This window comes from Anneissia japonica, unplaced genomic scaffold (assembly GCF_011630105.1).
Source record: "Anneissia japonica isolate Jap-2015-1 unplaced genomic scaffold, ASM1163010v1 scaffold287923_len1623670_cov205, whole genome shotgun sequence".
In the NCBI taxonomy this organism is placed as follows: Eukaryota; Metazoa; Echinodermata; class Crinoidea; order Comatulida; family Comatulidae; genus Anneissia; species Anneissia japonica.
The window spans coordinates 609,732-614,845 of record NW_022721637.1 but is presented as its reverse complement, the minus strand read 5'-3'; positions in this window follow the sequence as shown (position 1 = coordinate 614,845).

The window sequence follows — 5,114 nt, the reverse complement described above, 5'->3', positions numbered from 1 at the left end:
AAAATCATTTAATTTAAAAAAAAAAAAGATACAAAATGGAATTTGTTACGATATTTCCTAACAGCATATACATATACACGAATCATACTAATATCCGATACATATATATCTGTATAATATTAATATTTTGTATTTAGGCCTATATGTAATTGGTTCCCCCTCATTTCAAAAGTTCTGGATCTGCCCCTATGAAGCATCAATGGACCTGTTATAAGTATTGTTTGATAGAACAGATGATAAAATGTATGCAATCTGTGAAATATAAATTTTACTGATAGTGATAAAACATGTTCTTTTTTTGTATAGAAAATATAATAAGATTAACTAATGTATATAAAACTGATAAAATTTTATTAAAATATTACATGATTTTTTTTTGTTTTTTTTGCGATGTCATCTTCTCAGGTCTGAACCATATAGTTCATCCAAGTATGCGATAGATCTGCTCAGCCTAGCAATCAATGAGAAGTTGAACGACAAAGGTGTCTATAGCCACATTACCTGTCCCGGTCTATCCATGACCTGTCTCTTATACACATCTAGATGTGTATAAGAGACAGATATAACAATATCAAACTATACAGAAACGTTGAAATTACATCAGCAAGTTCACATGAAAACAAAAGACGTGTTTATAGGAAATAAGGCATTGGCAAAGAAACACCCTCGGGTTGATTTCGTGGGCGTAGGCTGTAATTAATATAATTTGATCAATTTAAGGCGCTTTATTATGTAAACCTAAAGGAAGCAAGGTCAATCAAATTATGTAATTCTATTTACAGATTGATAGAGATGCCGTAAAGTTGGTAATCCGAATGAACGCCATTTTGAAGTGAGGTTTTCGAAACAAGTCAACATATAGCCATGGGCGTTATAACGGTGACAATTACATTTTTATAGGCCTACTATTCGTCAGCTGTGACAGATGGTACAAGTGACAATGATGAAACATCTTATTCTTACTTAAGTAGTTAATTAAACCAGGGAGGTATAAACCTAGAGCATTTGCTCTATGGTATAACTTAGCCTACATAAATTTAACAATAAACTTGAACCAACCGTGAAAGACCCCGGGGGGCTCACTCTTAAAAATAGTTTACGGGGGTATTTTTGAGGACTTGGCAGCACTAGTGTGGGAATTTATGGAAAAGTTTCAGCATGTGTAGGGTATATTTGCGAGGGCTTGTAGCGCAAGTGTGGGAAATACCCGGGTAAAATTGGTAGTTAAAGTCCCTGACCCATAGTGTTAAGGTTTTGGAGGAATTTTATTATTAAGATCAGAGATTTATTTATTTATTTACATTTATTTCCCAGGGTAGCCCAAACAGTTAAAACACTGATTTCCATGGGGACCTGTATTTAAAGCATATGGTTGTAACCGGTTATATTTCCTTTAATTAGTGGGTGTTCCCTCTGTTGTTTTATGTACCACAATTATTAACTGTCAATTGAATTAGGCCGGAAAAGAAAACATTTTACTTACCAATCAGACTCGTAGCTGTGTTTTTAATGGCTCAATAATACATGCGTAAATAGGGATATACAGCTTTGGGGAAATGGGGTTGGGGTGATATTTTAATGTGATTTAAACTAGAAACTAAACACTGTTTACGGGTTGAGGATGTCATTAATCTAAACCCGAAGTTGGGGTTTGTGGATAAGAATGTCTCCGACGCCACGGGTTTTCTCAGACAATAATGATAGGAACACCAATAATATTTACGCTGTGTAGACCTACATTTATGTTAGCCCTTTTATGGGCTAACATATTATTTAATTATCGCAATTAGCTGTCAATCCACGGAAGACTGACTGCTAAAGTTAATAATTGAGACAGTCTATGATGATCGGTATCAAACCAGAGTGATATATCGTAAACTATGGACTTTTACACATCACGTGACTATTGCCCATATGCCTACTTTGTTTATTAATTCAATTGTCTTTGCAAATATTTCGTCGAAGCCATTAAATTAAAGAAATTTAAAGATTATGAAGTACTAAGATAAACACTAGCTATTTGTTTTAATATACTACAACGTGTATGTATGTACTTCCTGGGCAGTGGCGTAACGGCCCCTGTTTAGGGGCCCTTTAGGGCGAATGTAGGGCCATTTTGGGCCTATTTTGCACATTCGAATTCTAAGTTTTTGTATCGTGATTTGACCAAAAAAAAAAGGCATACTTTAATCTTGTTGCAATCAATACCGCTAACTTCGGCCTGGAAAAGGGCCATGGTTATTCGTTTGTAAAAAGAAAAATATTTGAATTTTGCTGGGGAAACCCTTGAGGCTCCGGGCCTCTGCTTTTGGCCTATACAAATTTCTGAAGTTGCTGAACCAAACCGTTTGTCTATTTAAATGCCGTATACACGCACTTTAACCAAAGTTTACCACTGTCTATAAAAACCACGGGAACACACATTTTGTTCTTTAATATCTACATCTGTCCATTGGTCTCTGAATTTGTTTTAAATATGCTCCATTAGCGTTATTGATAATTTGATTTACTTTTTAAGACCTGGACACAACGTGAAATGGTGTGAGTTTCGATTGGCAATATCAAATTTAATGATACAAATTACTTGTAAAAACTTGTTTAATTGAATGGCCAGACATAACCACTTTGGCCAACTAGACATGCAGAAATGTTATCAAAATTTCGAATATAAGGGTTCATGTGCTCGCATTCATGAAAATCATTAAAAACCCCTTCCACTTCTTGTACTTAGGTCTACATATCTCCTCATGGTCCATATATCTCCTCATAGTCCATATGTACATAAATATAATAGATAAATAAAGAATGGACTGACAAAATCGTCATCAGTAAAACTTTATATTGAAAAATAGGCTAATTGTAAATCATTTAGATGCTCAAATGTAAAAGATCATTCTCTGATCTAATTTGGAAAGTCTATATGTTTGAACTCACAAGATAGCAGTTTGTTTTCAGAAGTATTAATGCGTAATGAAAACATTTAAATATGTGTGTGTATACTGGCCTTATTCATAATTATGGTTATCATTCATAATTATAATTATAATAGGCCTAGGCTTAACTCACTTTTTGCAAAGGTATACTGTAACAGATTGGATAATACAAGTCGCAAAATTAATCAACTGTTATTTAAATTTATATTATTATTATTATTATTATTATTATATAAAAAAATATTTGTTAGCAATTATTAATATTTACAATAACATTTTTAAAAAGCCTAATCCTTATTTATACAGAATGAATTATAGTTATGCTTTCTACCATCAACAATCTTACAATTAGTTAACGTAGACCTAGTCCTAATTGTACTGAATAAAATCACCACATTAGCAGAACGCAACAGTGACACTGAATGAATAACTTTTGGATGGAAGAGAAAGATAAAGGGAGAAGTGTCAATAGGTTCGGCTTTTTTTTAAGGATTAGTCTAGATCTATTTCCATATTTATTTTATCTCTATCCATGACACCTAATACTAATTAGTAAAGATCTAAGGTTCACTTTAATTTAATGTCTGGTGGAAAAAGGGATACCACAAAAAGCGAAACGGGCGCCTCTCCCATTATTGTCTGGGTTCAATTCGAGGAACAGCGGCGAAACAGCCCCAAGCAGAATCAACAACCAGGGGAAATACAAGAAGTGTGACACAGTTTGTGCCTAGGCAGTTTGAGGTATTTAAAAAAAATAGAGAATGCAGGCCAAAGGGAAACCTATAAGGCCCTGCGAAGGAGCATTTACCTATAGAAGGAAGTAATTAACTGTTCTCTCAAATCACACGAGACTAGTAAAAAAAAAACAGGAAACAAAATACTGGTTCAAATGTAGTAATATCAGTTTTCATAACAAACAAGAATGTAAACAAAGAAACTATACCGTAAATAAAAATAAACAAAAACAAGTATTATAAAATTGTGCACTGGGAAGACCGCAAGACGTTATTCGAGAAGACAAGGGGGTTAGGCTGGTTTTCAGACCAAATTACCATAATCTGACTTGACTTGACAAATGAGGAGTAGTTGTAGGAATTGTTTAAGCCATGTACGTATTCCATGCGCCAAAAACGAGCACCTTTTTACTTATTAAAACGTTCGTTTGAATATTTAGATGTTTAGCCACCTGCAAACATTTAAAAAGAGAATAAATATATTTAGTTTCATTAGGACTACTGTAGGCCTATTATTTGCTATAGTTATGTTATTATTAAGTTATTATTGTTTTGTTGCTACTTCTAATTGCATCTGTTGTTTTCGCTGGTGGAGGTTGGCAGTGTTCTTGTTCTTGTATTTGTGTTTTTAAGTAGCTTCATAAATTAACTTCTGCTGCGTAGGCCTATTTATAATATATGGAAGTAGAATCACATCTTACAAACTATGCGCATTGTTGGCATAGGGCATACAGTTTATTTCACAAACGTACTCAACAAAAGGGTTTAATTTATGATTGACGTTATGAAATCATATTTTAGCCAAGATTGGCGGGGAAGTGAATTCGACAAATTTAACAATAACAAATGTGACTGGAGTGGATGAAGCCAAATAGAATACAAGGGCAATGAACCTCACTAACGAACTACCTTCTGGAATACGGTTAACGGTGACTCAGAATAGACCTCTCGTTACGAAAACTTCCTTGGGATTCACTTTCTCTAATAAATTTTCTGAAATATATTAAAATCTAATCAATGGACATTTTATGCTAAGCCCCGCCCCTTAGATATCGTTGCTAAGGTCTTACGATACGGTAGCTTACACGTACGTGAACGATTGGATTTGGATTGGATTGGATTTATTCGGTGTAAACACCAAGGATAGCCCACGAAAGTCTAGAAGAAGACTTATTTCCAGTGGGGTCTTTCCAGTGGCGTCGAGAGCCAGTAAGGGCCCCGGGGCAACACCTCACATGCCCCCCCCCCTTCACTTGGGACCCCCACTCGGCCGCTCCCCAAATTAAGTCTCCTCCTAAATCTGACAACAAAAGTTTTCATCCTGGCTTGGGCTCGGGCCATATGGAGATTTTGTTCTTACCCTGAAAATTGTTCATCTTGGTCCAGGCCCCCAGTAGACCCGGGCCCCAGGGCAGCGACCCCCCTCCCCCACCCCCAACCTCTCGAT